General features: G+C 44.7%; 1 long non-coding RNA gene across 4 annotated transcripts; it reads left to right on the top strand.

Moving 5' to 3' along the window:
* The first annotated feature begins 8,357 nt into the window (after window positions 1-8,357).
* On the top strand, window positions 8,358-11,764 carry LOC136493298 (uncharacterized). 4 transcript variants are annotated; one of them, XR_010768333.1, is made up of 4 exons: window positions 8,358-8,798; window positions 8,884-9,119; window positions 9,194-10,701; window positions 11,526-11,764. It is a non-coding gene; the product is annotated as an uncharacterized lncRNA (long non-coding RNA). The 4 variants fall into 4 exon arrangements; XR_010768332.1 differs by having other exon boundaries at window positions 8,884-9,877; window positions 10,645-10,701; XR_010768330.1 differs by having other exon boundaries at window positions 8,884-10,701.
* Window positions 11,765-12,709: the final 945 nt, after the last annotated feature.

The following is a 12,709-nucleotide window of genomic DNA, read 5'->3' as shown; positions in this document are numbered from 1 at the left end:
ATCATAATCCTTAATCAGTTCTAACCATCTTCTTTGTCGCATGTTCAACTCTGACTGAGTAAAGATATACTTTAAGCTCTTGTGGTCTGTATATATATGGCACGTATTACCAAGCAGGTAATGCCGCCAAATCTTCAAGGCATGAACCACAGCGGCTAACTCCAAGTCATGAGTCGGATAATGTTCTTCATGTTGCTTAAGTTGCCTAGATGCATAGGCAATGACTCGGCCTTCTTGCATCAACACACATCCAATACCAATACCGGAAGCATCACAATAAACATCAAACGGCTTCTCGATATCAGGTTGGGCTAATACTGGTGCAGTGGTTAACAGTCTCTTCAAGGTCTGGAAAGCCTTCTCACAATCAGATGACCAGACAAACTTAACTTGGTTCTTCAATAATTCAGTTATGGACTTTGATATTTTTGAGAAATCTGGAATAAACCGACGGTAATACCCCGCTAATCCAAGAAAACTCCGAACTTGATAAACTGTGGTTGGCGGTTTCCAATCAAGCACATCCGTCACTTTGCCGGGATCAACTGCAACTCCTTCGGCTGACAAGACATGTCCAAGAAATTGCACTTCCTTAAGCCAAAAATCACACTTGCTGAACTTGGCATATAGTTGATGTTCTCTCAAGCGGGTCAGAACAATTCTGAGATGTTCCGCATGTTCTTTCTTATTCTTGGAATATACTAGTATATCATCAATAAACACCACTACAAACTTGTCTAGCTCCGGCATGAATACTGAGTTCATCAGATACATGAAATGAGCGGGAGCATTTGTCAAACCAAAAGACATCACCAAGTATTCATATAATCCATATCTTGTGGTAAATGCCGTTTTGGGAATATCTTCAGGCTTTATCTTGATTTGGTGATATCCTGATCTCAAATCTATCTTGGAGAAAACTTTGGCTCCGGCCAACTGATCAAAAAGAAAATCTATCCGAGGTAATGGATACTTATTCTTGATGGTTACTTCATTCAACGGACGATAGTCAACACATAACCTTAGGGTCTCATCTTTCTTTTTCACAAAAATTGCCGGACATCCCCAAGGTGATGAACTAGGTTGGATAAACCCCTTCTCAATCAATTCTTGTAACTGAGCCTTCAACTCGGCTAATTCCTTAGGTGGCATCCTATAAGCTCTCCGAGAAATCGGAGCTGTTCCAGGTTGTAACTCTATGTTAAACTGTACATCCCTATCAGGTGGTAGACCAGGTAAATCTTTAGGAAACACGTCCGGAAATTCACACACTACCGGAATATCTCTAATCTCTTTGACAGTAGTTGCACAAATCTTGCCCACTGATCTTCTTAGGGTTGGAAGTTGGATAAGAAGTTGAGAATTACTATCAGGCAAATTTACTCTTAAAGTCCTATTCAAAGCATCTATAACAGCCTTATGCTGATACATCCAATTCATTCCCAAGATTACATCTATATCCTGATCCTTAAGGATAATCATGGTAGTGGGAAAAATATGCCCACCCAGGTTTACGGGTACCTGGTATACCATTTCCTTAGTACACAGACGTCCCCCGGGCGACTGTATAAAGAAACTTTCCTTTGTTGCCCCAATTGAAATTTCATGCATCATGACAAATGTTCTATTGATGAATGAATGCGATGCGCCAGAATAAAAAAGTATAACTGCAGGGTGATTGGCAACAGGAAACATACCCATCATCACTGGCTCCCCCTCCGGAATTTCTCCAGCTTGAATATAGAACACCCGTCCGGTCTTCCTCTCATCTTTGCCCTTCTGAGCATTCTAATTGTGGTTCTTGTTTGGTGCCTGACCCTGTTGTTGATTGGCAGGGGTCTTCTGATAATTTTGATTAGCCTACCTAGGATATGGACATTCCCTGGAGAAATGACCAGTCCTTCCACAATTGTAACACGGATAGTTGTGACCCTGTGATGTTGGAGCATTACCACCAGGAGCATTGGTTGACTGTGAGTTCGGATGGGTTATAGCAGGATGGACATTTGACTGTTGCCCGGCTTGGAACTGCGGCGGACGATAAGGAGAACGATAATGGTTTACTGGATGATAAATCACTCTCTGCCTCTTTTGGTTTCCACCAAAAGGTCCAGACGGCACATTCTTTTTTTTCTTAAGCTCCTTATGCTGCCGATACTTTGCCTCTGAAGCAATTGCAATATTTACTGCCTCATGATAAGTGATATTGGTACAGGCTGTCATCATTGTTTGCAGTTTGGTATTCAGACCTCTCATGAACCATTTCTTTTTCTTGGCATCCGTATTGACATGTTCAGATGCATACTGCGACAGATGATTGAATCTTCCCACATACTGCATCACTGTTTGATCCCCTTGCCTCAAAGCAAGGAATTCATCCAACTTCATAGCCATCACTCCTTCCGGGATATAATGGGCTCTGAAAGCAGTGCGAAATTCTGTCCAAGTTAACGGAATGCCTACGGGTTGCATGGCCATCAGATTTGCATACCAAGCACCAGCTGCACCTCTAAGTTGCTGGGCAGCAAACACCGGTTTCTGAAACTCTGTGCAGTGAATAAGATCAAATTTCTGCTCCATGGTCCTAAGCCAGTCATCAGCCTCCAGTGGTTCATCTGCCTTGGTGAATACCGGGGGTTTTGTATCCGTGAAATCCACATAGGTAGCCTCATGCCTGTTATGATTGCGGCCACGGTTTCCATGCATCTGATTCTGATTACTTTGAGCCATCTCATGAAGCAAACGAGAATTTTCCACAGTCACATTGACTAATGCGGCGATAGCATCAGCCAGATTGGTCGGCATCGGTGGTGGGTTGGGGATATCATCATCATCTTGTGAAGTACCAGGAATATGCGATCCCCGCGTACGACGCATCTGCTCATAACAAACCAAACTTTATTCACAAGTCTTTATTCAAAGATCAAAGAGCTTACTACCCGCATTACATCGCTGCCACTTATTTAAACACAAGAACACATCTAAACAAGACTACTAGCTTAACTAGATCTTCTATTACACAACTCTACTCTTTTCCCTGAGCACTTCAAACTTCAGGATCGGTATCCATTCCAGAAATATTACCGCCTTTATCATCACTTTCATTGATCATTACTAATTCTTCAGGATCTTCTTCTTCTTCCTCTTCCGATTCGTTATCATCGGCAAGGATGACACCTGGGTCCATGGCATCAGCTTGAGGCTCATGATTCGGATTTAGTAGATTGCTAAGCCTATGAACTTCCTCATGTAGATAGGTATTATGTTCTTCTAAATCTTCTACATAGAATTCTAGTTCATGAGTTCTAGCTCTAGCTACATTTTCCCTGCGCCAAGCTTCATTTCTTCCTTCCACCGTACGAACTAGCATACTTTCGCAGTTCTTATGCGCGGTGGTGAGACGCCTCAATTGATCCTGTAATTCTCCTACCTATATAGCATCCAAAGCCCTATCCCTAGTAGCTTGTGCTAACTCTGCAGAAATCCTCTGTATCTCTGCCTGGGGATCAGGCCTAGAACGGCTACTACTAGCACCATCGTTTCTAGAGGCAAGTTGGTGACGAGGAACTCCTTTGGGTCCAGTGGACTTACGGGGCGTCATCTTGGCACGAGCCATACTGTAGGAAACCAATTTAATCCAAGTGAGACCATTTGATCAAAGTCTAAAGAGCAGCTATGATGGATTACATTACTCAAACCAGTCTCACTACTCAACTCCAGACTAAGAGGTGAAGGAAGTAACGAGTGAATTAATAATGATGCATGAATCGTTCTTACGAACAAAACCATCAAAGTTTATAATGCACATAAATAACATTTATTTTTATATAGGGCATAGTAAGATTACTACTCCACCACACAAGACCTTTTTAATCAAATAAGGAATGGTGAGAAAGGAATAAGATAAGTCAGAAGCAATTTGGACCAAATTATCAGGTTAAATTTAGTCATCCAAATCATTTTGAAGTTTTTATAAAACAATACAACAAAAACCTTGTAACGATCGCTCTGATACCATTCTGTGGCAGAACCTCCTAAGTTATAGGGCCCACATGCACCTGTCACTGTCCACGACCTTTGACATTTATGCATATGTTTCCAATAACTTAGAAAGACTGTCGGGTGTCCTCGGGGAACCCCGAATCATCCACGATTTCCGAGCAGGATCACATTACAGAGTCATTGCAGTATTACAACATTTATTCAAACATCAATACCAGAGTAAAAACAGCGGAAGTCTTACGATAACATAGTTTACAAACCAGTTGTTTCAAACCTTACAAACTAAGTTCGATAGTTAATACAAAACGTAGTAGTGGAGTGGCATTATACATATTATAAAACACACAATAGAACTGCCCTGCCCAAGGGCCACACATTTACTTCTCATCGTCAGAACGAACGATAGTCATGCAGCACGATCCAAAACAGATCTGCTCATGAGGCTCACCTGCAACAAGGGTCAACGAACCCTGAGTACAAAAGTACTCAACAAGACTTAACCGAAATAAGAACTGATAAGACTCAGGAATACAGGTTTATGGGATTCAAGGTATGGCTTTAACAATAATCAAAGTTCTTTTGCGTAAAAGCTCTTTAACAAAATTCTTTATATAGAAAGCTTCATAAAATCATATACAAAGCTGACACGATCCATGATGAGATCATGAAACTTCATATCCAACACTTTCACAAGCCTTATTTGAGTTCTAGTTATTAGTACTACGATGATGAACAGTGAGTTGAGTCTCCATAACCGAGGAGCAACGACGATTCGAACCGATTAAGTCCCAGCTGGGGATTCCAGACCACACGACATATGCAGGTCCCCGACCTACATATACCAACCTGCACTCAGATCCTCTAAAACAAGAACGGGTCCGCGCCACCCGAGAATACAGCACACCTCCAATCCGGCCATATTCTAGCCACGAGGGTACACGCTATTCCCGCCATCTCTCCACTCCCAGTGCGCGAGTAGCCATTCTCGTAATAGAATAGCCAAGCAAAGGCTTACCAGAGTATGTGGTTAGTACTACAAATTCTCACCTCATGCAATTCAACAACGGACGTGCCTTAATCGACACAGGCGGAAAGAACCCGCTCACAAGACCTCCATGTCTGGTGGCTCACACTCACCGAGTCCGCCCGGTCTAGATTTATTACTCTACATTCCCATATCACATGCTAACATAATTAACCAATGTTCCATTTAAAACTTGCAGGTGGCAGGTAGTCACCCAACTTTCGTTGTTCTACGCATAGCTAAGCAAAACTAGGCATATACGAGTTTAAAATTGGTAATATGGTAAATATGGAATAACAAGGGTGGTAATGCACCAATTAGGTTTTCACTTGACTCCTAATCACTTAATGCAGTAAAGAGAAGCCAAAAGCGAAATCAATTTGTAAAATACAAGGTAGGGTTGTATGCATCCGGGGCTTGCCTTCGTTGACGGAAAAGTCTGGCTCCTACGACGTTTCACAAGTATTCGATCCGACCTCAACAGACGGATTAACCTCCTCCACAACTTGATTAACTACCACGTGTTCACCTTCGTTCACTACACGTAGTAACAATGTCATGTTTAACATGATGCGAGATACAAAATATGATACTCGATGATGGATGCCAATTAACAACTAATTAAACATATTCATAAAACTTATTTCAATTGAACTCAAAATTTTTGTAAAGGTTCATCACATGATAACTAAGTGGCAAAACAATTTTCATAATTTTTGGATAATTAATTAAGCCTAGAAAAATCATGGAAACTTATTTATTAATTAATTGAGCAATTTTTTTTTCACATTCCAAAAATTACTGAAAAGTAACATTTAATATTTTTCCTAAATAATATACATCACAGAGAGGTCACACAAAAATTTTCATAACTTTTGGAGCTCTAAATAAATCTACACAAAAATAACAAATTACAGCACTATTCAATCATTTCTAAAAAAGGAAAAATTCCAATTTGAACTCACCCGCTCACACAAACAACTCGGAAAGAACCAGGAGTCACACAAACAACTCGGAATGAATCAGGAGCTCACATAAACAACTCGGAATGAATCAGGAGTCACATAAACAACTCGGAATGAATCAGGAGTCACATAAACAACTCGGAATGAACCAGGATCTCACATAAACAACTCGGAATAGAACCTGGAGCTCATCCCGAATGCACTAGAGCATAAAGCTGGATCGAAAGAACAACGAATGAGTGGTTCGACGTGCACAGGAAGCACCAGTAGCTTACCCTGAACTTGATAGAGCAAAGAACAGGGCTGGAGAAGCAACGGTGAAGCAGGTCGACGATCCAAGCAACCACGGCGGAGCAAAACGTCGACGGTGGCGGTGCTCCGACGACTGCGGTGGACAAAACGGAGAGCGCTGGCCACGACGGCGCAAGCACGACGGTGAGGTTGCCGGCCGCGAGGAAGAAAGGCGTGCACAGCGGGTTCCCAGTGGAATCAGACACCAAGACTCAGTTGGCTAGGTGCGCAAGGAGTAGGCGGAGCTGGAACAAGCTTTGCCAAAATGGTGGAGGCACTACGGTGACAGCAAACGCACGACAGAGCAGCGACGATGGCGACTGGAAAACAGAGGAGGAGAGTGGCGAAAAACGGCGACGGTGAAGTCCTTATAGAGTGGCTCAGAAGCAAGGAGAAGCCACGCAGGGGCCTTTCCCGTGCCAACGCGAAGCCAAGGGTGGCCACCGTCGCGTCTGGAAGCAGAAGGAAGATCGTAGACGGTGAGTTGGCTTCCGCGGTTACTGTTCATCAGAATTACCAAACTGCCATTCGATTTAAAAATCCAAATTACTCCCAAATTTATGTAACAACTCAAAAATCTCCAAAAATAAAAGTTGTTCCAAATTTAAAGTTCTACAACTTTGCTTTTATAACCATACCCAAATTCGGTCTACATTTTGAAATGCAAATTTGAATTCAAAAAGGGAACATTTAAAGAATCTCGCCTTTTCAAATTACTTCAAATTTTTCTAAATAACTTTGAAAACTCCAAAAACAAACTTTGTATAACTTGACAAGCTCTACACTTTTGCTTTTAGGCTCAACCCCAAAATATGCTTAGATTTTGAAATGAGTTTTTCAGGGTAGGCTTTAAATACTGAAAAATCAAGGTTTTCTTGAAAATTCAAAATCCAAACCAAAATTTTAACTCAATTCAAACCATACAAGGCAACACTCATAACATAAATGTAAACTTGTTTTAGTGAATGCATATCAAAGTTTTCCATATGGCCAAATGCTTTGCAATGCATATGATGACATGTCCTGTTTTAGTATTTAAACACCCGAGGTGTTACAGAGGGAGCGCCTAAGCACGCGGAGGACGCGGCGAGCCAGGACGGACGAGGCGGCGCAGGCCAGAAGGGGCGGCGCGTGGCGGGCGTTTGGACGGCCGGCGCTCCGCGCGTCGAGGCGGCGTGACCGGGCGGACGACCAGGGCTACGCGCGGCGGCGGGCACGGCGATGCGGCAGCGCTGGTGACGCCCTGGCTCGGGAGTGGTAGAGAGAGTGGAAGAGAAAAAGGAAGGAAGGACGCATACGTAAGACAGGGCTTGGCGCCAAGCTCGACGTCAAGATCGACGGCGCCAAGGTGCCTGACAAGTCACCGCCACGTCTGCGTCAAGCCCAAGATCTAAGCGCTAAAATCTATGGCGCCACGACGTGTAAGCTCGGTGCCACCAACGATAGCGCTAAGATCCAGCGACATATTTGTGAAAATTTTTCAAAAAAAAGGGGAAAAAACCAAAAAACTTCGGCCACCTCTGCCTCCCCCACCCGACCCGACCCACTCGCGAGCGGCCCGCCGTCCCTGGAGCGCCGCGGCGGCCCTGCTGCCCACCGGTGAGTAGACATGGGTGCCGTCCCTGCTCGCATGCGCGCCGCGGCCTCCCTTCTCCAGCGTCTGGTGGCGACGCAGCCGGCCGGAGGACCGATGGCTGCGAGCGGCGGCCTAGTCGGCGAGAGGCCCCTCCACGGTGCCGGCGGCGTGGCTCTGCTGCAGGGACTCGTGCGGGCGTTGGGCTAGGCCGGTCGCGGCTGCGGCTCCGCGCGCGCCAAGGGGAGGGCCAGGCGGACTCACCGGCCGGCGGCGGCTGGCAGCGCGGGCGCCCGGCCACGCGTGGACGGCGACGGGACGCAACGAGGACGACTGCGAACTTGGCTGCGCGGACGGCGAGATCTTGGCGGCCGAGAAGCAGTGAGGGCGCCGCCGGATCCAGTGCAGCGACCACCGCTTCCGCCCGCGCGGTTCGTGGCCAGAGGCCCGAGCGGCCACGGTGCCGGCGGCGCCCTCTCCCTCCTACCCAGCCGCGCCCCCCCCCCCCCCCCCCCCCCCCCCCCCCCCCATCCCGGCGGACGGCGTCCCACCCCACGACGACGGCGCGGCCCACCCCACGCGGCGGTCTCCTGCACACACGCGTTGGTGGCTCACACCTCCACCACACCGGTAGCGTCGTCACCTGTAGCTGACCAGAGGTGAGGGGATCCTACACCTGCTGCTGCAGCTCCCCACGCTCGGCATCCACCAGCACAACCAGCACTCCCGGATGTGGTAGCGGCGGCCCCAACACTCCCAGCTGTGACGGTGGCCAGGCCAGGAGTGCCACAGCCCACCCGCTCAGCCAGGCGCGGCTGTGCTGGCCTGCCCTGCGCGGCGCACGACCGGCCACGACGCACGACGGGGCAGGAGCTGCATGCTCGGACCTTTGGACCACGCCGTGTACTCCCCACCTCGATCTCTATCCTTGGACTTTGATTTGGTGAGTAACTGTTGCCCTATTGGTGCTGGATGAAATGCCCTGCTGGTGTCGTCTTGGAAGAATGATTATTGGTTTGCATCCGCAGGTGCTAATTTCCTTGCTGTCCAGATGGTGTTGATTTTGTTGGATGTTGGTGCTTCTGCAGCACAGGGCCGGCTAGATCCTGTTCTGTTATTCATGCTTCTTTTTATATATTGTTGGAACAAATTTCTATGCATGATCGGAGCACATTTCTATACATTATCGGAGCACATTCTATACATTATTGTTGGCTGCAGGTGATGCGGCATCACTGATTGCTAAGGATCTCCTGGTGGCCATGTACGTGCAGATATGGATTGCAATGAATTTTCTATCCATTTTTGAGTGAAACTTTTTATGCCTTGTATGAATAGGTGGTTTGCGGGAAATGAAGAGCTACCAACGCATGCAAGAAGGATTTCTGTGCGCTTGATTTTGATTTTTTATGCATCTATGAAGAGCCACCAACGTTTTGTTTGTTGATTTTGTATTCCTATACTTACGTGCATAAGTTTTTATGCACACCTCCACCACAACAGCAGTGTCGCCCACCTGCAGCTGCTGCTGCAACTCCCCATGCTCGGCATCCACCAGCACCACCATAGTTATTTTCTATGCTTGTATCTTCAATTTTCTAGTATTTGCATCAATGCGAGTTTCTGTTATAGCGCTATACTGTGAGATTATATGATTTATAGTAGAAGTTACATGCAACATTAGGTTGGCACATTATGCATTAACAGATACGGATGTTGTTCTATTGTGCTGTTTCTGAAAAGCTGTAACTTTCAGAAATGGTCTACTGCGTTTTTATTCGGGGCATCCTTTTCAGATCAGGTACAGATACTTCTCTTCAGTGCTTGCTGATGCAACTTGTGCTTGCCTGAATATCTTGTCTAATTTATTCTCTGCATATGTTGTATGTAGTTCTTAAGTTTAGCAGCTGTGTAACTTGTTCTGTTCAACAGCACATTAGTCCATTTGCAGCATGTTCTGGTCATCTCGGCCGGGAGCAATGATGGGAGATAGAAGCAGCATCTCATCCATCAGGTAAGCAGGTAAGTTGTAGCACCTTCTCACCAAAAGTGCAGACTTTCTTGCTACTGTCACCATTCACCAAGTAATCATTAGTTGCCTGCATAGTTTAATTTGCATTAGCTTATTAATTTAGTGATCCTATGCTACACTTGAAACTTGCGTTGATTAACTCTCTTGCTCTGACAGTGTTCGATAGTAGCACTTATTCTTAGTTTAGTTTCACGGTATGATCTCTTGCAACGAATAAAATTACGTGGCAAATGGTGTATTTGCCACGCCATGGTGGCCGTGGCAATAACACTTAAGGCAACAAAATTCTAGCATGGCAATACGGACTATTGCAATGACGTTGTTCGTGACAAATGTCTCTATTGCTACGCTATCGGCCGTTGCATGTACCGCCTCTTGCTACGAAGACAGGCATGGCAAGTGCTTATATTGCCACGACCGTGAACGTTGCGACAACATCCTATTGCCATGCTTGGCAACGGACAACTATGGTTGCAAGAAACCCCAATAGTTGCAACGCCAAACTAGCAACGGTTGCAATACCTTATTGCAACGTGACTTTTTGCAACCATTGGCAACGAACGAGATTTGGTTGCAACATCTACCTTTTGCAACCAAATCGGGCCTATTGCAACGTTTTTTCGTCGTTGCGCAAGGGTTAGAAGTTAGTAGTAAGCATTAGTGAGTTTCTATGCATATCATAGTTGGTACTACACATCTTCAATTTTCTCTGATTTTCCTGGTTGCTTTGATTCAATTGCTTAGATGTGGATTGCAGGGATGCTGTTCGCGGCACCAAGGATGGGTGGGGGTGTCCAGTAGGACAGAGGAATAGGTGGATTTTTTATGCACGTGAATTATGTTTTTTGCTGCATAAAAATGTTTTTACTAGGACGATTTGGTACGTCTCCCAAAATGAAATCTTATTATTTTTTGGATTCATAGAAATTAAAATCTTAATATTTGGATAGTTAGCTACTCATTTTTTTTTATGCTGGTAGGCAGCTGCTAGTTCGGTAATCTAGCAGCAAGGTTTCTATGCTCGCAGTTTTAGGAGAAGCATGCTGGTGTTCGATGAACTGATCTGCTCATATTGGCTTCCTTTTTTATGCACTCAGGGTTGTTGGTTTTGTAGGTACATTTGCTCATCCGTGTGTCTGTGATTTGAATATAAATTGTGAATTAGATTGTTTGCAGGGATGCTGTCCACTACTTCTAGAAATTTATTTTTTGCTTTCCTTTGGTTATTATGCTTGATTGCATACTTTTCTATACATGGCTAAACTGTAACTTGGTATGTATTTTATACATTGTTTGCACACAATTTTATACATTGTGGAGCAGTTATCTATACACAATTGTGTACATTGTTGGAACACAATTCTATACATTGTTGAAGCACATTTCTATTTAATGTTGGAACACGTTTCTATACATTGCATCCTTTTTCACTCCCCGTCCAGTGCTATGATTTTTGCATTAATGTAGCTGACATTAGTTTCATGATTAGATTTTTGCGCCTGCTAAAACATGTTTATATGCGTTTCTTGCCGCTGTAAGGTTCTCGCGCGTACTAAAATATGCTTCTATGCCTTTCTTTGCTGCTATAAGGTTTCTGTGTCTGCTCAAACATGTTTCTACGCCTTTGTTGTGATGTAGGATGGTTGGAAGGATTCCTCAACGTTTGGTGTGAGAGGTCAATGGTGGCTCAGACATAGGACATGGCAACGGATGTCCACGACTTCATTGGCTTGCTGCGGTGGCGTAGTGTGATCTTTGATGTAGTTGATGGGTTAATGTAAAAAGTTAGTTTTTCATATGTTGCGTTTTGCTTGGATGACATGAGCAAAACTATTGGTTTCTATGTAATCTCAGTTGGGTTTCAATAATCTGGTTAACTGAGTTTCTATGCATGTTGTGAGTTGGGACCATTATGGATAGTCCACACCATGTTGTGAGCAAAACTATTGGGTTTTTGTGTGTTTCTATGCATTGATCCTCTATTAAATAAACATCTTGCAGTGGAAAGCATGGTGTGGGTTGGGGCTGTTACAATGTTTGTTATAATTGCCCCATCCTATGGGAAGGGTTCTGCAGGTTTCTATACATTGTTTCTCTATATTAATTGATTGTTCCTCTATTAATTGAACACCCCAGAAGGAAGCATTTGTGTGGGGTTGGTGCAGTTAGGTATTTTTGAAACACAATCACACCGAGATGGGGTGGGGGGGAGGGGGGGGAGCTGAGAGGAGGGTGGGAGACGTGGACCGGGGGGGGGGGGGGGGGGGTTGAGGGTTCTATGCATTGGTCCTATGTTAGTTATACACCCTCCAGTGGAAAAGCATGGTGTGGGTGAGTGCAAGTCATGGTTTTCAAAACAATAATACCCACAGGGGAGAGTTTTGTCAGGGTTGTATGCATTGTTCACATGTTAATTATACATTCCTATAGTGGGAAGCATGACGTTGGTGGAGACAATCACGGTTGTGTCAGGTGGAATGTCTATTTTGTGCAGAGATTTTTGCACATTAACAAAATTAGTTTTTATCCATCCAATCACTCATTTTTATGCAACATCGACGCCAAAAACTTTTATGCGCATCTTGACCATTATTCTATGCACCAATCATCATCACATGCCATGATTCAAATTTCAAATTTTGGAGAAAACGAGATCGTCTCCATGTTTTACGCTTGCAGTCTTCATGTTCTATGTATTGTTCCCATGTTAATTATACACCCCCATAGTGGGAAGTATGAAGTTCATGGAGGCAATCACGGTTGTGTCAGGTGGAATGTCCATCTCGCGGAGAGGTTTTTTACGCGGTAACATAATTAACTTT

Source organism: Miscanthus floridulus, chromosome 11 (assembly GCF_019320115.1).
Source record: "Miscanthus floridulus cultivar M001 chromosome 11, ASM1932011v1, whole genome shotgun sequence".
In the NCBI taxonomy this organism is placed as follows: Eukaryota; Viridiplantae; Streptophyta; class Magnoliopsida; order Poales; family Poaceae; genus Miscanthus; species Miscanthus floridulus.
This window is presented reverse-complemented; position numbering and strand designations above follow the sequence as displayed.